Source organism: Haliotis rubra, unplaced genomic scaffold (assembly GCF_003918875.1).
Source record: "Haliotis rubra isolate DU_JTF1 unplaced genomic scaffold, ASM391887v1 Scf302, whole genome shotgun sequence".
In the NCBI taxonomy this organism is placed as follows: Eukaryota; Metazoa; Mollusca; class Gastropoda; order Lepetellida; family Haliotidae; genus Haliotis; species Haliotis rubra.
In genome coordinates, this window is record NW_025766972.1 from 999,052 (window position 1) to 1,021,826 (window position 22,775).

At 41.3% G+C, this 22,775-nt stretch overlaps 2 long non-coding RNA genes across 2 annotated transcripts; both read left to right on the forward strand.

The window, feature by feature from the left end:
* Positions 1 to 4,344: 4,344 nt before the first annotated feature.
* Positions 4,345 to 17,608, forward strand: LOC124282765. Its single transcript, XR_006900234.1, has 3 exons — positions 4,345 to 4,547; positions 14,994 to 15,088; positions 17,557 to 17,608. It is a non-coding gene; the product is annotated as an uncharacterized LOC124282765 (long non-coding RNA).
* A 487-nt stretch (positions 17,609 to 18,095) lies between these two features.
* Positions 18,096 to 20,387, forward strand: LOC124282767. Its single transcript, XR_006900235.1, has 3 exons — positions 18,096 to 18,215; positions 19,161 to 19,327; positions 20,290 to 20,387. It is a non-coding gene; the product is annotated as an uncharacterized LOC124282767 (long non-coding RNA).
* The last annotated feature ends 2,388 nt before the right edge of the window (positions 20,388 to 22,775 follow it).

A 22,775-nucleotide genomic window follows, 5' to 3' on the forward strand; every position in this document is an offset into this window, starting at 1 on the left:
ACTAAGTCTATGTTAAGGTATGGGAGTTATGGTCACCTGCTAAGACTACTAAGCTATGTTAAGGTATGGAGACGGTCACCTTACTGCTAAGACTACTAAGTCTATGTTAAGGTATGGGAGTTACGGTCACCTTAGTGCTAAGACTACTAAGTCTATGTTAAGGTATGGGAGTTATGGTCACCTTAGTGCTAAGACTACTAAGTCTATGTTAAGGTATGGAGTTATGGTCACCTTAGTGCTAAGACTACTAAGTCTATGTTAAGGTATGGGAGTTATGGTCACCTTAGTGCTAAGACTACTAAGTCTATGTTAAGGTATGGGAGTTATGGTCACCTTAGTGCTAAGACTACTAAGTCTATGTTAAGGTATAAGGGATGGGAGTTATGGTCACCTTAGTGCTAAGACTACTAAGTCTATGTTAAGGTATGGGAGTTATGGTCACCTTAGTGCTAAGACTACTAAGTCTATGTTAAGGTATGGAGTTACGGTCACCTTAGTGCTAAGACTTACTAAGACTACTAAGTCTATGTTAAGGTATGGGAGTTACGGTCACCTTAGCGCTAAGACTACTAAGTCTATGTTAAGGTATGGGAGTTATGGTCACCTTAGTGCTAAGACTACTAAGTCTATGTTAAGGTATGGGAGTTACGGTCACCTTAGTGCTAAGACTACTAAGTCTATGTTAAGGTATGGGAGTTACGGTCACCTTAGCGCTAAGACTACTAAGTCTATGTTAAGGTATGGGAGTTATGGTCACCTTAGTGCTAAGACTACTAAGTCTATGTTAAGGTATGGAGTTACGGTCACCTTAGTGCTAAGACTACTAAGTCTATGTTAAGGTATGGGAGTTATGGTCACCTTAGTGCTAAGACTACTAAGTCTATGTTAAGGTATGGGAGTTATGGTCACCTTAGTGCTAAGACTAACTATGTTAAGTGGGAGTTACGGTTAGTGCTAAGACTAGTCTATGTTAAGGTATGGGAGTTACGGTCACCTTAGTGCTAAGACTACTAAGTCTATGTTAAGGTATGGGAGTTACGGTCACCTTAGTGCTAAGACTACTAAGTCTATGTTAAGGTATGCTAAGACTACTAAGAGTTACGGTCACCTTAGTGCTAAGACTACTAAGTCTATGTTAAGGTATGGGAGTTACGGTCACCTTAGCGCTAAGACTACTAAGTCTATGTTAAGGTATGGGAGTTATGGTTAGTGCTAAGACTACTAAGTCTATGTTAAGGTATGGGAGTTATGGTCACCTTAGTGCTAAGACTACTAAGTCTATGTTAAGGTATGGGAGTTACGGTGGTAGTGCTAAGACTACTAAGTCTATGTTAAGGTATGGGAGACTACTAAGACTACTAAGTCTATGTTAAGGTATGGGAGTTATGGTCACCTTAGCGCTAAGACTACTAAGTCTATGTTAAGGTATGGGAGTTATGGTCACCTTAGTGCTAAGACTACTAAGTCTGTGTTAAGGTATGGGAGTTATGGTCACCTTAGCGCTAAGACTACTAAGTCTATGTTAAGGTATGGGAGTTATGGTCACCTTAGTGCTAAGACTACTAAGTCTATGTTAAGGTATGGGAGTTATGGTCACCTTAGCGCTAAGACTACTAAGTCTATGTTAAGGTATGGGAGTTATGGTCACCTTAGCGCTAAGACTACTAAGTCTATGTTAAGGTATGGAGTCACGGTCACCTTAGCGCTAAGATGGCTTTGTACAATGGCATGAATACATATTGTTCTGTTCTAACTTCATAATGCCTGATTGACACCCAAGTATGTGTAACCAAAAGTCTGTTTTATGTCAAGAAGTTACAGTGCTCAAGTGTTCTTCGCTTGCATTTACTGTCTGATATATTCTCTGGTGTTGAGTATAAATCAGAGTGAGGTATTAGTAGTGGAGAGATAAGTGTCAACATCACCTTAGGGATTGTATGACAGTGATGCATCAAGCCAGATGTTGTAGAACTAAAATTGCCAATGAAGGCACTGATTAATGCAAACTCACCAACATCTGTTACTGAGTGATTGTTTGATCCAGGTCAGAATAGTTTCCAGAGGCGGTGCAGTCTTATTCCCGCCATATGGTGGCGGTCTGTAAATAAATGAGAGAGCATCGACCTACATAACTGGGATAAGATGATATGTGTCAACCAAGTCAGTAAGTCTGACTACCGATCCCGTTACTTGCCACTTACAAGGATGGGTTACTGAAGAGTGTGTTCAGTTTCAGGTTGCAATCAGCAATATTCCGGCTATATGGCGGCGGTCATGGACATGGTGATAGCTATAAAAATACAGCATCACTTTATTGTGAAAGTGTGCATTGGTGAGTGCAGCCAGTTGGGGGTTGACTGACGACCTGTAAAGTTACAATTGGGTGATTAGCACTGATTGGTAATATAACGTTGTTAATACAGTTTGATGATTTTACAGTTTTAATTAAAATGGTTTCCAGTACTACCAAGGGGTGCTGGCCCAGATTTGCAACAAACAAACCGACCAACCCAAAAGCGTAGATCGATGTTCATGCTGTTGATCACTGGATTGTCTGGTCCAGATCGATTATTTACAAACCTCCGCCATATAGCTGGAATATTGCTGAGTGTTGCGTTTAACAACAAACCAACCAACCCAGTTGCGTAGGTCGATGTGCATGCTGTTGATCACAGGATTGTCTGGTCCAGATCGATTATTTACAAATCTATAACTGGAATATTCGAGGGCGGCTTTAAAACAAACAAACATAAATATAAACTAGCGTCCAAAAGAAAGGCCACCAAATATTTTTTCTGGTCTAAAACAAAACAAAATTAAATTATGGTAACATTAAATGTTTTATTGTAAACAGCAATCATTCAGCAACAGTATTTAATGGATAACAAGAAGAAAAACGACGCAGATCATGATCTACTGGCACATGAAAGACATTGGGTGCATTGTCCAGCATTTGTTCACCAATGCAGAATCGACAGGGAGCTTTTACAACTTTCTGGACCGCACATATTGTTCAATACCGGGTATGGCCATCCCTAGCAGTGATACAGGCCCGAACCCGGCGTCGAACTGAGTAGGTGAGTCTTTTGACGTCTTGATTAGGGATCCGACGCCATTCCTCTTGCAGGGCAACTGCCAAAAGCGTTTCTTGTTAATGGCTGATTTTGGCGTTTCCGAATACGACGTCCCAGTTGGTCCCAAAGATGCTTAATTGGAGAAAGATCGGGCAACCTCGTCCGTCAGACTTGAAGAACTGGAACCTGCTTTCGTCACGAAAGAGCGCTCTTCGCCAGTTTCACTGTTGCCAGTGTGGCACAGTCCTGGTCCATCTCAGTCTGGCACGTTGGTGTTGGCACGTCGACGTCATGCCCTTGAAAGGTCGAGAGGCACGGAGACCATCTGTCTGCTCACTGGATGACCAAGGCTAATGACGCTTGATGACGTCACAGTGACGTATCGGTTCCTCAGGTGAAACACCCGTAATTACCGGTCTTCTTGTCGGGTAGTGACCTTCGGTCTACCACTGCGAGGCCTGTCTGCAGTACTGCCAGTATGTCGTAGACGTATGCCAGTCCTGGCGATGGTGGATTTCCAGCATCCCATGGTCCTAGCCACATGCTGTTGTGTTGCTGCCATCTGTAGCATACCGATTGCTCTCCCCATCTGCTCTACTGTTTAACGAGGTATGTTTCTGGTTGTCAATCAATTAACATGATGGAAGAGAATAAACCTGGTTAGCTTATATACCCTTATATGATACGGGTAACTTTGTGCACAATTTCCATTTTACGCGTGTAAATTCGGTTTTGTTGTACTAAGTACGAAATGCAAGTGTTCACTGGGAATAGCTATGTTATGTTCGAGAGATGTGCTATTTTCGAACAGATTGACAATTACTTTGAAAATGTATAATCATTTTTATTTTGGTGGCGTTTCTTTTGGACGCTAGTTTATTACTTGTTTATCCTGCTGACCACATTTCTTTGCTCTTTGGCGTAAAACTTAACTCACTCACTCACTCACTCTAAGGGGCATTGGGGTAGCCTAGTGGTTAAGCATGTGCTCATCAAGCCGAGAACCCGGGTTCAATTCCCACATGGGTACAATGTGTGAAGCCCATTTCTGGTGTCCCCCGACGTGATGTTGCTGGAATATTGCTAAAAGCGGCGTAAAACCAAACTCAGTCAGTCAGTCAGTCTTTGCTCACAGAAATGATGGCGCACGACTTACTTCCCCCTGGCTGCAGATCACCTGACAATATGCAGCAAACCGTAATGCATTTATATTAACATTAACATCCCACCACATATATCTTATAGCATTACGCATACTCCGCACCGCGTGGTGTGGTATCGTCTCTGAAGATCTCAGTCACACGCAGTGCTGGAACGCTAGTCTGTGTCACCCCCATCTATGCATGCTCCACCAGAACCGACCATGATTTGTACGGCGTTCCTTGTATTGACACTCTCAGTGTTTGTAGCTGAGCCCCGAAGTGTTGTTCAAACTAAATCCGGACTTTGCGAGCCGAACTGGTGCGGAATGGTGTAAGTAGACATGTACAGAAATCATTCTCGTTAATATCCAACCATCAACTTTATATTTTGACTACCATCCTCATCCTGTGAAGTTGTGTGACTTTCAGCTTAAAATCGAATACAGGAGTTGCCCATGAGTCCATTCGGAAAAGAACACAAAGATCCGGGTTAGAATTGGTCTTCAGCAACCCATGCTTGTCGTAAGAGGCGACTAACGGGATCGGTGGTCAGAGTCGCTCACTTGGTTGACACATGTCATTGTATCCCAATTGCGTTGATCGATGCTATCGCTGGTGATCACTGGACTGTCTGGTCCAGACTCGATTATTTACAGACTACATAGATCTGGGGCCGTATTTATAAAAATTCTTAGAATTGGTAAGAATTCTTAAATCAATAAAATTCTTAGAATTCCATTATATTTACACTTAAGTGTTAAGAATTTCTTAAGACACATGTATAAAACTTTGTACTCTTAGAATTAATAACTAGTTAAGAATTTTCTTAGCTTGACAAACATGGCCGCTCGTATGCGTCGCTTGAGAGATTTTAGGTTAAGAAGAGATGTACTAGCAGTGTACAACAATGAAGAATTGATAAAGAGGTACCGTATGGACTTGGGGGGGGGGGGGGGATTCTTTTCATCACCAATTTGGTCCGGCAACATTTGACAAGTCCGTCAAAACGGAATCATTCCTTGGACGCTGAGACTAAGATTGCCATCACTCTGCGTTACTTAGCTACTGGCAAAATGCAGCTTTGTAGTGGCGACGATTTCGGTGTAAGTCAGCCCACTGTCAGTAGAATAATATCCGAAACTTTGTCAGAACGTAAACAAACTAAACTCGGTTCAGACTGCTATTCAACTCTTCTTATATGTCAGCGCAAGCGTCGCCATCGACATGACGTAAGCTATTTATAACCTCGGGGAATTCCCGGATTTCCCTTGGCTACAGGGCTAAGTATTTTCTTGAGATCGAACTCCCATTCTCAGTTAAGAGTTACTCTTAGACCCTTTATGTATAATTCTTAAGATTTACTTTTAGCTAAGATTTTGTTTTGGTAATCTTAGAGCAAAACTAAGAATTTTGTGGCCCCTGGAATATTGCCACATTTCTGGACCATCCATAATATTGCCACAGCTTCGGACCTTCCATAACATTGCCACAGTTCTGGGCCATCCATTACATTGCCACAGCTTCGGACCATCCATAACATTGCCACATTTCTGGACCATCTATAACATTGCCACAGCTTCGGACCATCCATAACATTGCCACAGTTCCGGACCATCCATTACATTGCCACAGCTTCGGATCTTCCATAACATTGCCACAGTTCTGGGCCATCCACAACATTGCCACATTTCTGGGCCATCCATAACATTGCCACAGTTCTGGACCATCCATTACATTGCCACAGCTTCGGACCTTCCATAACATTGCCACTTTTCTGGACCATCCATTACATTGCCACAGCTTCGGACCTTCCATAACATTGCCACATTTGTGGACCATCCATAACATTGTCACAATTCTGGGCCATCCATAACATTGCCACAGTTCTGGACCATCCATTAACATACCAACACACGAGAGGCGATTATACAACAATACTACTTGAAATTTATTAACGGCCAACCGATTCTTAAAAGAGTTACAGTTCTGTCATACCCTGAACTGTGTATTGTTTTACTCCGCTCAGCAATATCACGGCAGGGGACACCAGGAATGGGCTTCACACATTGTACCCATGTGGGGAATCGAACCCGGGTCTTCGGCTTGACGAGCTAATCATCAACCGCTAGGCTACCCATTGGCCCCCAATGAACTACAGTAACTATAGGTAATCCACAATGGCATAAAATCATTCGTACCTCAAAGGAAACTATTTCTGCCATTAGGGTAAGAAGGTTTTGTCCTGAAGACAGAGGATCCAAGTCAAATCCTGGAATGCGATCTCACAACCAGCAGACCAGAAGTATCGACCCTTGATTCACGTTAGCAGCCTTAACGGGTCGGAAGGCCAGACTCCATGACTATGTTGATTGTGTTTCACGTGTTCTGACGGCGTCAGATGTTGCTTATATTGTCACTCTCTGGATTGATTGGACCAGAACCACGCTTCATTCGCGACTTTATTGACCATGTGACGCTGAATTGTAATTCACTGATTCCAAACCACCGCCATATAGCTGCCCCCGGCGTTATGCGACAAGATGAAATAATAATTGTAATGATAATGATGGACCGGTCAAGTTACAGGGAAGAGGAGTTATTGGGCATCTTGTGGAAGATCAGGCCTACACCTATCTTGGAATGCAAGTTCGAGACAAGCTCCAGAATGCCCAAATTGACGACAAACTTCGGGCCGAGTATAAAACTCGCTTAAAGAAAATTTGGAGCCCAGAGTCATTTGTGGAGAAACTTTCTGAGCAGCCATTGCATTGTGTGCACATGCAGTGTGTGTAACAATGGCAATCCAACTGACTCCTTCGCCTGGATGAAGTCAGCTGGGCTTAAATGTGAAACTGAGGGCTTCATTTAAGCTGCTCAGAACTTCCCTCTCGCAATCGCCCAAATGTGATTCTTAAAGAAAATATTAACATGAAATGCGGACTGTGTAATGAATTTACAGAGACTGTCCAACACCTTGTTAGTAGATGCCCTTCCTTGGCACAAGTTTCATATCTTATAAGACATGATGGCATGGTTCGCTGACTCTACTATCGTCTTCGCCATGATTGTGGCTCCTACTCCGAGGTCCATCCATGATACATCGAGCTCATTGCCAAAGGAGATACCAAGAACAGGTTCTCCATTGGCATGACATTTGGACTCGAAAAATGTAATACTCTTCACCTGAAATGTGGCAAGGTAACTAATGTTGGATCGGTCAAGGTGTGTGTGTGTGTGTGTGTGTGTGTGTGTGTGTGTGTGTGTGTGTGTGTGTGTGTGTGTGTGTGTGTGTGTGTGTGTGTGTGTGTGTGTGTGTGTGTGTGTGTGTGTGTGTGAGAGAGAGAGCGAGAGAGTGTGAGTGATTGAGCATCTTGTGGGAGATGAGGCCTACACCTATCTTGGAATGTTTGTTCGAGACAAGCTCCAGAATGCCCAACATCCAAGACAAACTTCGGGCCGAGTATGAATCTGGAGCTTAGAGCTTTATGCTCGAAACAAGGTCAAAGCCACCAATATTTTTGCTGTGCCAGTCCTTTCCTATTCCTTTGGAGTAGTTGGTTGGACAAAACAAGACATCCAGAGTCTTGACCGCCTGACCAGAAGGATCATGTCTGATAACAGAGCCCACCACCCTCGTTCCTCTCTTAATCGTTTATATATGCCTATCAGTTCGGGAGGTCGGGATTTAATTAATGTGAATAGATAGAATTCTATAGTGTATTCTTTGCACATATTTATTTATCGGACGACCCTCTGGTGATGCATGTCCAGCGCGTCAAGGCAAATGATGAAGGTAATGGAGAGGGCTGCAGTATTGGGAGTCTACATATTCTCCGGAAAGTTCTTGGTTGGTTCGACTCGGCAGCGCTTCCTGGGAGAAGTCGATTCGCTGTCTGGGCTGCGTGTAGACATTACTGAGCTGATGATGAGCCTTACCAGCCTGACTGTGCCAGGATCACCCGATCCCTCTCTACTGCATACTATATTAATCAATATCTCAGGCACATATATGTAGGGCAAAGTTAGATACTTGACAACATATGCTGAAAATGTGAATCATAATCACTGCTGTTTCCATATTTAATCAAGCAATAAAACAACATTCCGTAGTCATTTTATTAAAATATTTATGTAATTCATTGGAAAGTTATCAGAGATATTCTTAGCGTGTAACTGATCTCATGAAGTGAAAACTGGTTCCATTTTTTCGCCTTGCTGTTAAGATATAGTGAATGAGTTAGATAGATTTACGCCTCTTTCAGCAACATTTCAGCATTATTACGACGGGGAAGACCAGATACGGTTTCATCCATTGTACCCATCCATTGTGGAGAATCGAACCCGGGTTTACGACTTGACGAGCGAACACTTCCACCACTAGGCTACCCCACCGCTCCTCTTTAGATAAAACCCATTTTCAGGAATCTGGCTTATATGATATTTTGCCACAGTGCCGTATATATAGTTTGGTGTTTTATAGTTTTATGGCGACGTAGGCCAAAAAGAGGCCTAATTTCGCCCAACACATTGACTTGAATTATTATAAATCACAGCTCATTACATAGCCAAAAGGAATCGTTTAGATAACATAAATGAGACGTCAGCACCATTAATATTCATTTGGATACACAGATACATATAAAGAATAACTTATGCTTCGTTTTAACCTCGTTAAAACCTAAAGTAATCACTTCCATTTCTGAAACATGACATACCCATTCATTTAAAAAACAGTAGGTTAAGATGACAGAGCGTTAAAATGTGATCTCTGGGGTGCAGTTTCTTGAGTTGTGTTTCGTTGTCGTACCAGGATTCGGTGTACGTGAGTTATAATTTCGAATTCTATATGAGTATGATGTTAGTTTTGCTATTTCAAAAGGATCTATCTGAAGACTGGTTATTCTCTTGCATTGACGTTCTATATGTGCTTGAACTGGGTCGATGTATTTGCTGATGGGCTGAAGTCACTGATTTTCATTATAAGCTCAGTAGCGTTTATACATTGTGACTGAATTGAAGAGTTTTTTGGGTCAGTCAAACTCAAATTGCTTCCAAAGTGTCACAAAACGAATTAAATTAAAGTGTGATTTTTGCGAACTCAAAAGACCACTAATGTCAGTGTGTCATAATCATAGTTCTTTAACCATATAACTAATAAATATAGAAGTGGCTGGAACCAAAACACATGTATCCGCCATCTTGATCTTTATAAACGCAGCTTTTCTCAAACCTTTTCTTTACTTATAAACTGAAGAATCCTTCCCTTCTATACAATTGAGACCCCTGAAGATTCGGGTTGGAATCGGTCTTCATCAACCCATGCTTGTCTCCCCTTGAAGATCCGGGTTAGAATAGGTCTTCAGCAACCCATGCTTGTCTCCCCTTGAAGATCCGGGTTAGCATAGGTCTTCAGCAACCCATGCTTGTCGTAAGAGGTGACTGACGGGATCGGGTGGTCAGGCTCGCTCACTTGGTAGACACATGCCATCGTATCCCATTTGCGTAAATCGGTGCTCATGCTGTTGATCAATGGATTGTCAGGTCCAGACTGGACTATTTCCTGACATCCGACATATATCTGGATTATTGCTGGATGCGGCGTTAAACAACAAACCAACCAATCTACACAACAGACGTAATTCAAAGTCAACATATCATTAGCATTCGGTTCAACCAAGTCATGGTCGTGTCACTGTAAGTCAAGTCAAGTCAAAAGATGTTTATTGTATGAAAGGCCTCCGGCCCATATACATGAGAGTTACAGTGATAAAGGAATATTCTGGATATTTACATACATATTTAAGGGTATACAATTCGCTTTATAAGAAGATCTCTTTTAGCTAATGCATACTTTATGTATAAGGACAATTGAGCAAGAATATTTTCATTATTGGTTTGTAACAAAGATATATATGCATAATGGGGCTGCTTTGCAAGAAGATGGTGCGGTATATATTTCTGTCTTAATTCGTGATAACAAGGACATATCAGGGTAAAATGAATTTCATTTTCTATTCCAACGTTACATAAAGGACAATATCGACGTTCTTTCTGGACAGAGGTTTTTTCTACCCTCAATAATCATTAAAGATAACAAACCTAAACGATACTTTACGAACATTGTTCTTAAACTATATGTTGTAATTATTGATAAGTATTTTTCTGGCTGGAGTAACGTTTTAAAGGTCCTGTAATATTCATATCGTGAGCTTGAATCTAGGGTGGATTTCCATTCTTGATTGAACATATCTATTGATCTAACACGAAATTCATTAATAAACCAGTTCACATCGCCAATTGTTTGGCTCAACCATACGAAACCGAAACCGTGAGAAAATAATAAATTTCTGATATCAGTTACCCAAGTGTGTTTTCCCAAATTATCCAGATTTAAAAGCATATTGTAAGCTAATTTTGGCAGACGTTGTTCGTGCATATTTAGAACCTTAAACCAATATTTTAAACATCTTATGTGAGAATTGATATACAAAGGAAATCTGCCACATTCGCCATATACCATGCAGTTAGGTGTCTTTGAGCTTACATTGAGGTACTTTTTACAGGCTAAAAGATGCACTCTCTCAATACAATCAAAACGCTGAAAACCCCACATTTCAGATCCATATAATAAAATGGGTTGAATCTGAGAATTAAATATCTTAAAAAACACATTGGGTGACATAGTTCCAACTTTGTATAAAACCGATAAAACTTGTATTTAAGCCTTTTTTCCACGTAAAGTTAAGTTATGTGCACATTTATTCAAGTTCATTCTGTTTGCAAACAAAAACCCTAAGTAAGAATATTGATCTGATACATTAATCAACTGACCATAAAAAAACCAGCGTTCGTTTGTGCCACAGGACCGCCCCCTCCTAAATATCACAATTTCTGTTTTGCTTAAATTTACTGTTAACTTCCATTCTTTAGTATAACTTTCTAAGATATTTAATTGATTTTGTAAACCGACCACAGTATCCGAAACTAAAATAACGTCGTCAGCAAAAAGGAGCATTAGGACTTCTACAAGATCTGGGTACATTTGGATTCCATGTTTTCCAGCTAAATTGATATCGTGATATAACTCACTAATGAAGAAGGAAAATAGGAGTGGACTTAAGCAGCAACCTTGTCTTAAACCAAGTGGGCAATCGAAAAAATCTGTAACCCCGTCTTTGCAACGCACACAAGATCGAACGTTAGACTACATTGATTTGAGAATGCTAACCATTTTCCCTCGTAAACCTGCCTTGCGTAAACACTGCCATAATTTAAAACGATTGACTGAGTCGAATGCCTTTTAAAATCTACAAATGCTATGTACAACTTATGTTTTCTTTTGATAGTGATTTTGGACTAGTGCATACAGAGTAAATATATGATCAGTGGTAGAATATCCCTTTCTAAATCCTGCCTGGGATTCAGGAATCTTATCACGGCTGAAGTCGATAACAGTTGTATCAACAGGCCCATCGATCACTTGATTGTCTGGTTTGCTCCGTCGCATGGCAGGAGTACCATGTTGTGGCGTCAGGCGAGAACTGCTTACTTTATTTATTCAGATTGCATGAATGGTAATTGCTACCGGTATAGTGGGACATATGCTGACACTCTCGTGAACACCTGCTGTCATCACCGATTTTCAGTTATCCATTCATATGACGTTCACATAACCCATTATCTTACCTCACACATAAATGTCGCTTTCTGATTGGCTGAGCGCTCTTCTATTATTTTCAATGTACCCCGCTTACAAGCGAGTAACATTTCAATGTACCCCGCTGTCAGTGGCAACTCATTTGGTGCTTCGTGGTAGTAATTCTTTATCTCGAATAACACTGAATGACGTATGATGTACGGAAATTACCGATGTTTTGCGAATGCATAATCGATGTAAGGGAGATAACTCTAAATCTGTTTTTCTTGTCCGCAAAGTCTAGCGATGGCTACAAAAAGATTTGTACCCGTGCTTCAAACAATTCAAAATTAACATTAAGGTGTTCGGTAAGATAAATACGTTGTTCACTGGTCCCTAGGGGCCCATGGGTTGATGTACCCTCGATATTTCGGGCTCACGGAACATAAACAAACATCGAAGGTTCATCAACCCATGCCCCCCTCGTGACCAGTGAACAACTTATAATGGACAATAGTACCGCAACACCTATGATCTCCTTGGAGATATCGTTTTGACAGTAGATTTTGTACAATGCCCTGACAATGCTATGACGTCATGAACTTGATGACGTTCACACATATACACATGGGGAAAAGTATCGCAACACCTATGATTTTACCACCATACTGCCATTTATATTCAAATCATAATTATGTTCGTTTGTATTAATATTTTTACCCTTGGGGTACACCATATCAAAGGCGACAATCACGTGCAATTCCCGTACCCGTCATAAAGCAAATGTCAAGTGTCATTGGGGGCTATTATAAGTCTGTTTGGGTCAAAAGGATACCGATAAATGACAATCTAACTCCGAATCGGTTCATGATCAAACATTCATTTCAACGCAGAATGTAATGGAAACATGAGACCAACTCTAGAAAAAGGATTCATATTTTTGTCTACAAAATGAAAAAAAATTACTTCACAAACTATCATCATTTTGTTTTGATTTTCCGTGGGAGGTTTAAGAGGGTAAAGTAACAGTTGCAGGAACAGCCTCAATGGCGGAAAGCACGTGCAATTGTGACGTGACATCAAGCAAAGCCAATCGAGTTATTGGCACGGTACATGAGACTATCAAATTCATCTCTGACATCAAGCCCATTATTTTCAGAGTTTATGGTGATCGTTTAAGTGACTTTTTCATTTTGGAGGCAAACCTTATGAATCCTTTTTTCAGAGCTGGTCTGATGTTTTCATTTCATTCTGCGTCGAAAATGAATGTTTGATCATGAAGTTAGATTGAGATTCATCGGTATCATTTTGACCCAAACAGACTGTACAAGAAATGATGGTGGTCATCCATCGACTACCAGCCGATTGGCCATAAAACATCGAGTGACAATTCCCAGGAAGATACAGCCCTTGTCAGGATCACAAGACTTCATGTCAAGTGGCTTCCACATCGTTGTTTGTCCAAATGAATCGGGCATAGAGTCAGTCGATCTATCAGACTTAACCCAAGAACACAAGGCAGCACAAGCTGTTGTTGTGTCAAGCTCGACGTCACTGGATTTTGTTTTCATGGGGAAGTGTTTTATACATGTTTGTGACTGGTGCCAGTAGTAGGGCAGGGTACGCTCGCCTCCTTTCATCACTACGTGATAGTGATTCATAAACACATATAGTGGAAACTGTACTATCCACTCTTTTTTTAATGGCATTTGTAATGCGCGGAATTCCGCACTACGGAGGGGCAGGTTCAAAGCGCTAACATACAATCTGATTATGTTTACCCCGGATAACCCAAGCTGCGTGTGAGGTGCTAGAAGGTCACATGGCTTATCCCACCGGGTACCCATTTTCTGCTGGGTGAACAGAGGCATTTTTTAAGAAACTAGCTTGCCTAAGGTGACACCACATGTATCACATGTGCTTCGTTGTGGGGCAGGACTGAAGTCTCACAAATTCTCAAGAATAGAGCTGCCAAACACGGTCACCCATCCAACTACTCTCCGCGCCCAACGTTGCATAACTTTAACTGACTTGTGTTCTGAGCTCTACGCAGAGGATCACACGCCATCACGTTTAGTACATATGGATCTGGAAAGGGTTTTGAGTTATTCATGCATATGATTTTTCACAGCTGATTTCCCCTTTACACCAAAATGAATTTGTTTCTGAGATTAGGCAAGACTAGATATTTTTCATTCTCTTCCCACAGAGGTTACTTGTCATATCTTCCTGGTCTTTCTTAGTAAGATATGACAAGTAACCTCTGTGGGAGGAGAATGGTCTTCCATAGTTTGTGCTTGAACTTTTAACAATTATCAAATGCTTTATTACTTACTCACATTTCACTTACAGCCAGGATTCATTCAGGATAACTTCATTCAAAGATACACCAAAATGGTTCTGGCTCTGTCAAAGGAAGAAATCTCAAATACATAGTCGTCCTTAGTTTGTGGATGACTTTTAACAAATTTTAAATGCTGTAATACTAACTCACATTACACGTACAGCTCATTTAGGATAACGTACTTCAATGGTTCTGGCTCTGTCAAGGGAACAAACCTCAAAGAGATATGTCAATTCTTCCTGAAATTTTGTTCGAACTTTGAATAATTAAGTGTTAAATTTATTAACTCATGTTATATTTGATGCTCATTTAGATAATACCCGTGAAGATCCGGGTTAGAATTTGTCTTTGGCAACCCATGCATGTCGTAAGAGGCGACTAACGGGATCGGGTGGTCAGGCTCGCTGACTTGGTTGACGCATGTCATCGTATCCCAATTGCGTAGATCGGTGTTCATGCTGTTGATCACTTCTGGTAGAGGCTCGATTATTTGCAGACCGCCGCCATATAGCTGGAATAGGTTGCTGGGTGCGGCGTTAAACAATACACATTCAGGATACCTAGGTCGCAGGGTACCGCCAACAACTGTGTCTGGTTCTGTTAAGGCAGCCAATTAACAAAACATTCCTATAATTGTTTAAGGATGATTAGATACACGAATTTCTTTGATGTCTCATTAGAGACAACTTCAACCAAGGGTTCCATTATAATGAAAGGATTATAAGGAAACATTATTCGTGAGTTTGTGTACGAAGTTTGAACTTATTCATTAAACTTTTGAACTTGTTCATTTATAGCTCATTTAGGATAACGTCGTCAAGGGGTAACGTCAACAACGGTTACTGGCTGTGTCAACTTCGCAAGCTCTACTGCTTGACCACAACGACAGCCCGTAAGTTAAGCTAATGTTACATCTGAATTTACATAGTCAAATGAACGCTTGCGCGCGATGGGATACTCTTGTGGGTTTAACGTTCGCTCGTCAAACAATGTGCCTGGGTTCGAGAACCCAGAACGAACAGTGTGTTTGAACGTTTAATAGGGAATATCATATACTTTCAAAACTCCCCATGTGCAATAATTATTCAGACTGCCCATGTGAAGACATAGTGAAGACTGGTAATGATGAAAGAATGAGATATTGAAGACGTGTAATGGTAAAAGTGTAATGGTAAGAGCATGTGAAAATAAACTCAGTAATTGTAAACAGTATGGGAAAACAGAGTCGGGTTATTGTAAAAGTATGGTAAAACAAAATCGTGTAATGGGAAAAGTATGGGAAAACAAAGTCGGGTAATTGTAAAAAGTATGGGAAAACAGTCTGGTAATTGTAAAAAGTATGGGAAAACAAAGTCGGGTAATGGTAAAAGTATGGGAAAACAAAGTCGGGTAATTGTAAAAATTAGGGGAAAACAGAATCGTGTAATGGTAAAAGTATGGGAAAGGGTCGGGTAATTGTAAAGTTATGGCAAAACAGAGTCGAGTAATTGTAAAAGTATGAGTAAACAGTCAGATAATTGTAAAAAGTATGGGAAAACAAGGTCGGGTAATGGTAAAAGTAAGAGAAAACAGAGTCTGGTAATTGTAAAAGTAAGAGAAAACAAAGTCGTGTAATGGGAAATGTATGGGAAAACAATCGGGTAATTGTAAAAGTATAGGAAAACAAATTGCTGTAATGGGAAATGTATGAGAAAACAGAGTCGGGTAATTGTAAAAAGTATGGGAAAACAGAATCAGGTAATGGTAAAATTATGGGAAAAACAGAGTTGGGTAATTGTAAAAGTATGGCAAAACAGAGTCCGGTAATTGTAAAAAGTATGGGAAAACAAGGTAATGTAATTATAAAAGTAAGAGTAAACGGAATCTTGTAATTGTAAAATGTATGGGAAAACAAGGTCGGGTAATTGTAAAAGGTATGGGAAAACAGGCTCGGGTAATTGTAAAAAGTATTGGAAAACAAAGTTGGGTAATTGTAAAAAGTATGGGAAAAAAATCGGGTAATTGTAAAAATTATGGGAAAACAGAGTCGTGTAATGGTAAAATTATGGGAAAAACAGAGTGAGGTAATTGTGAAATTATGGGAAATCAAAGTCGTGTGATGGTAAAAGTATGGGAAAAGAAAGTCGGGTAATGGTAAAAGTAAGAGAAACCAGAGTCGTGTAATGGTAAAAGTATGGGAAAACAAAGTCGGGTAATTGTAAAAGTATGGGAAACCAGAGTCGTGTAATGGTAAAAGTATGGGAAAACAGAGTCGGGTAAAAGTAAAAGTATGAGAAAACAAAATCGTGTAATGAGAAACGTACGGGAAAACAAAGTCGTGTAATGGGAAATGTATGGGAATTCAGTCGGGTAATTGTAAAAAGTATTGGAAAACAGAATTGGGTAATTGTAAGAAGTATGGGAAATCAAAGTCGGGTTATTGTAAAAATTATGGGAAAACAAAGTCGGGTAATTGTAAAAGTATGGGAAAAGAAAGTCGGATAGTGGTAAAAGTATGAGAAAACAATGTCGTGTAATGGGAAACGTATGGGAAAACAAGTCGGGTAATTGTAAAAGTATGAGGAAAAAAAGTTGTAATTGTAAAAAGTATGGGAAAACAGAGTCGGGTAATTGTAAAAGTATGGGGAAAACAAAGTCGGGTAATGGTTAAAAAGTATGGGAAAACAGAGTCGGGTAATTGTAAAAGTATGGGAAAAACAGAGTCGGGTAATTGTAAAAGTATGGGAAAACAAAGTCGTGTAATTGGTAAAAGTATGGGAAAACAAAGTCGTGTAATTGTAAAAAGTATGGGAAAAGAAAGTTGTGTTATGGTAAAGTATGGGGAAAGAAAGTCGGGTAATGGTAAAAGTATGGAAAACAAAGTCGTGTAATGGTAAAAGTATGGGAAAACAAAGTCGGGTAATGGTAAAAGTAAAGAAAACAAAGTCGTGTAATGTAAAACGTATGGGAAAACAAAGACGGGTAAAAGTATGGGGAAAACAAAGGTCGGGTAATGGGAAACGTATTGGAAAACAGTCGGGTAATTGTAAAAAGTATGGGAAAACAAAGTCGGGTAATGGGAAACGTATTGGAAAACAGTCGGGTAATTGTAAAAAGTATGGGAAAACAAAGTCGTGTAATGGTAAAATATGGGAAAACAAGACAGTTAAGAGGGGAAATGGTAAAAGTCTGAGATTTTAAATTCGAGTAATGTTTGAGATGGTAAAGATAGGCGGTGGTAAGACTCTGTGATAGGGAAGTCGGATAATGATCAAAGTAAACGATGGTAACATTAAACGGGAATAACTGATTCTGAAGTCTCATGTATTCAGCTGACTTTGTGAGAGATAACTGAATATCTCATATGTTTGGAATATTCAGGGCCAACTACAACGACTACAACCACAACAACTACAACAACGCCAACCACAACAACTACTACTGAGCCAACTACAACAACTACGACCACAACTACAACAACGCCAACTACAACAACTACCACTACTACGCCAACTACAACGACCACTACCACTACTGAGCCTACGACAACGACTACGACCACAACCACAACTACGCCAACTACAACAACCACTACCACTACTGAGCCTACGACAACGACTACGACCACAACCACAACCACAACCACGCCAACTACAACTACAACGACCACTACTGAGCCTACGACAACGACTACGACCACAACCACAACCACGCCAACGCCAACTACTACAAACTACTACGCCAACTACAACTACAACGACCACTACTAAGCCAACGACAACGACTACAAGCACTACTACTACTACGCCAACTACGACCACCAACTACGACCACAACAACAACTACTACTACTACGCCTACCACAACAACTACTACAACTACTATCCCTACAACGACTACGACCACTACAACAACTACTACCACTACTACTACGACTACTACCACGCCTACCACAACAACTACTACAACTACAACCACTAAGCCCACGACAACTACGACCACTACTACAACAACAACGCCTACGACTACGACCAAATCTGGTAAGGCATTTCTCTAAGAATCGATTGTGGAAAGTGTTATGTTTAAGCATCGTTCGTTTTTGCGTCCCGTTTGCAGCTCACACGGACTTTAATTAATCGTGTGTGTGTGTGTGTGTGACATGTGTGTAATCTCTGTGAGTGTGTGTTACCGTGTGTGATCTATGTGTCATACCGCGCGTGTTGTGCCGTGGTGTGTGTGTGTGTGTGTGTGTGCGTACGTACGTGCGTGCGTGTGCGTGTGTGTGTGTGCACTAGGCTGGACGAAAGCCTGTAGCATATTGCTAGTCCACTGAGATAACATGGCACGATCAAATATGGGTAGCCCTATCCACGCACGGTGTAATCCGTTCTGGGGTCTGTTTAATGATGGTACATTTGTTTTAAAGCGAGGACACTGACACTGACATGTGTATGTACCTGTGACGTAGCACATTCGTCTGTGATGTCATCAACTCTTGTGTACGTTGGTGAATTATGAACTGATGGGTCGGTGTATATATTATCATTGCACTTTATATCCTACCAAACATATACATCGAATTATGTCACCAGAAATACATGTAACGTTTTGGTTTGGTGGGGAATGCATCATTATGTTATTTTTTTTTTTAAATCCAGGTCACACAGTTCATTACATAACGGGTTGGTATAAACACGATTCGCAAATATATACAAAGTTGATTTACAGGCAAATGTGCATTCAGGTGGAAATGAATAGGTACTTGAAAATATAATAGCAGTACATTATATATAGCGCTAGGTTAACAGAACAGATTGTGACATAGTGACCAAAATTTGGTGAAGCTGTCATATTTGCAATTTGAATAGGCGTTAAAACGTTCAGCATAATATGTTGTCTTTACGTCTTCTATAATGTAGTTCAAATTTGGTGTTTTATCGCTTTGTTTCATTTTGTATATTTATCATTATGTTATTGCCCAACAGCATGTGAAGGGGAGGCGTTCACCTGCTTGTTCCACACCAAGGAGGATTGTGAAGCGGAGACTGGATGGGTTGATCACGCTATGGAGTGTGAATACCCGGATGAAGTATGCTGCCATTTTTCTTAACCAAACATGTTGGTGGCCTGTCAGCAAATATTCATCATGCAGGTTCGTTTGTGCAATCTGGTCATTCCTCCGACTGTCATGTAATATAATAGACCATTTGACTGTCATGCAGTTTCATAAACCCTCCGCCTGTCATGCAAATTGGTCAACCCTCTGACTGTCATGCCATATGATAAACCCTCCGCCTGTCATGCAAATTGGTCAACCCTCTGACTGTCATGCAATATGATAAACCACCTGACTGTCATGCCATATGATAAACCCTCTGACTGTCATGCAATATGATAAACCCTCTGACTGTCATGCAAAATGATAAACCCTCTGACTGTCATGTAATATGATAAACCCTCTGACTGTCAATATGATAAACCCTCTGACTGTCATGCAATTTGATAAACCCTCTGACTGTCATGCAATATGATAAACCCTCCGCCTGTCATGCAAATTGGTCAACCCTCTGACTGTCATGCAATATGATAAACCCTCTGACTGTCATGCAATTTGGTAAACCCTCTGACTGTCATGCAAAATGATAAACCCTCTGACTGTCATGCAATATGATAAACCCTCTGACTGTCATGCAAATTGGTCAACCCTCTGACTGTCATGCAATATGATAAACCCTCTGACTGTCATGCAATATGATAAACCCTCTGACTGTCATGCAAATTGGTCAACCCTCTGACTGTCATGCCATATGATAAACCCTCCGCCTGTCATGCAAATTGGTCAACCCTCTGACTGTCATGCCATGATAAACCCTCCGCCTGTCATGCAAATTGGTAAACCCTCTGACTGTCATGCAATATAATAAACCCTCTGACTGTCATGCAAATTGGTAAACTCTCTGACTGTCATGCAGATTGGTCAACCTTCTGACCGTCTTGCAAATTGGTCAACCCTCTGACTGTCATGCGTGTGTACATATTGAAGATATTAGTGTGCACAAACTCCAAGGTCTATATAAAATATATTTAGCATAACTCATTTGTCCCCTGTTTCAGATGCTGTGAATCCCTTGACCAACTCCTGATACGAAGCCTCTCTACGTCCGCCTTACTGCTGCTATGGTTTCTGTTTACAATGAACACATGTAACACGACACTTATAACCAGGAACAAACGTCATGTGAACACGAGTCATTGGTTGTTTTCGCCGCCTTGGACAATATGCCTAAATATTATGGAGTGTCAATTTGTTGCAAGGAAGCTACAACAAACTCAAGTCTTACATATTGACATGGTGTGTCAACAAAGACTCGGAGCAAAGTAGATCAAAAGAAATTAAGTCTACACAACGTATTGCGTGTCTCAGACGAGTTTAGTTTTACGCCGCACTCAGCAATATTCCAGCTATATGGCGGCGGTCTGTAAATAATCGAGTCTGGACCAGAAAGTCCAGTGATCAATAGCATGAGCATCGATCTGCGCAATTGGGAACCGATGACATGTGTCAACCAAGCCAGTGAGCCTGACCACCCGATCCCGTTAGTCGCGTCTTACGACGAGCATGGGTTACTGAAGATCAATTCTAACCCGGATCTTCACAGGTATGATATTGCTGGAATATTGCTGAAAGCGGCGTAAAGTTAAACACACTCACTCACTAGTATATAATTTGTTGAATAAGCTCATCGCGATCCTGGGCAAAGAAGTCGTGAAATGAACTGACAGTTGTAAAAAATGATAATTTTAGACGTTGTTTTCTTTTGGTACACAAGTACTCAGCATCAGGTCACCTTGGCTTGTTCTATACAATACGGGGCGGTGGGGTAGCCTAATGGTTAAAGCGTTGGCTCGTCACGCCGAAGACCCGGGTTCGAATCCCCCACATGGGCACAATGTGTGAAGCCCATTTCTGGTGTCCCCACCGTGATGTTGCTGGAATATTGCTAAAAGCGGTGTAAAACCAAACTTAGTCAGTCAGTCTATACAATACACAGACGATTGCTCGGTCCGAAGACAAATGGCCATATTGGGAATTCTGTTTTGAGTGTTTGGGGGTTAGGTTCCTTTACACAATTCACACACACAAACATATAGACTGACACTCACACTAAGGTACGTTTCGTCTCACACATGATAAATATGGTCACTCGCCACAGAACAACAATGCACTTCTCTTGGTCATCAACTGATCGAATGAAAGTAACGGGAACGATGTTCCAATGACCATTCTATTTCTGCATGTCTGCAGAAGGGTTTGAATACGTCCACTATACTAATCAGAGCGAATGTGTGTGTGTGCGCGCGCGTATTTCGAATTCCCTGGCTAATTAAAGATGTCACCCAGAGCACATGTCCGTTTTATATATTTACCACCCGGGTTAGAATTGGTCGACTAACGGGATCGGGTGGTCAGGCTCGCTGGCTTGGTTGACACACGTCATCGTATCCCGATTGCGTAGATCGATGCTCATGCCGTTGATCACTGGATTGTCTGGTCCAGCCTGGATTATTTACAGACCGCCGCCATATAGCTGGGATATTGGAGTGCGGCTTTAAAACAACCAGCCAACCTTAATATATTTACGATAATATCCTAGTGGAGAAGAATAGTTATACTCCTTTACATGACCTCAACTTTGTGCCAAGCCAGAATCCAAATTGAAAAATACATTGTCGAGAACTTTTCCAATGATTGGCACGTCCTTTGGTCTCGAAAAATGCAACATTCCTCATCTGTCACATGGCAAGATAGTGAGTGACCAATTAGCAAGATTCCAGCAATATCACGGCGGGGGACACCAGAAATGGGCTTCACACGTACATTGTACCCATGTGGGGAATCAAACCCGCATCTTCGGCGTGACGCGCGAACGCTTTAACCACTAGGCCACCCCCACCGCCCAGGTAAGGATGGGTAAGCGACATTAACTCGGTGCACCTAAATGGCTGGAAGAGTTGTATGTTCCCCAGGGAGTTGAGATTGATAATATGATGCCTTTGAGCAGCTGAGCTGAGCTGGATAATAAATATCGTATATATGTGTTAAAGCCCTATGCCCCCTGCCCTGCCCTGCCCTGCCCTGCCCTACCCCCTGCCCTGCCCTACCCCCCTCAGGCGATCAACGGGATCGGGTGGTCAGGCTCGCTGACTTGGTTGACATATGTCATCGTATCCCAACTGCGTAGATCGATGTTCATTCTGTTGATCACTTGATTGTCTGGTCCAGACTGGATTATTGACAGACTTCCGCCACATAGCTGGAATGTTGCTGAGTGTGTTGTAAAACTGAACTCACTCACTCCAATATGACGCTGACAGCCTGGGAAAGACTGAAATATTGTTCAAGGCGACGTTGAAGTTATGCACCTTGGATGGGTGACCATGTTCGACAGGTTTGCTCCTGGGAGGGTTTCTAGGTACCACACTGATGCACATACAATACATAGGGTGTCTCTCTGGGCAAGTGATTGTTCAAATTATGCCTCTGTTCAGCCAGCAGTGGATGGATGGTTGTTGTTGTTGGTCGTTGCTTTTAACGCCGC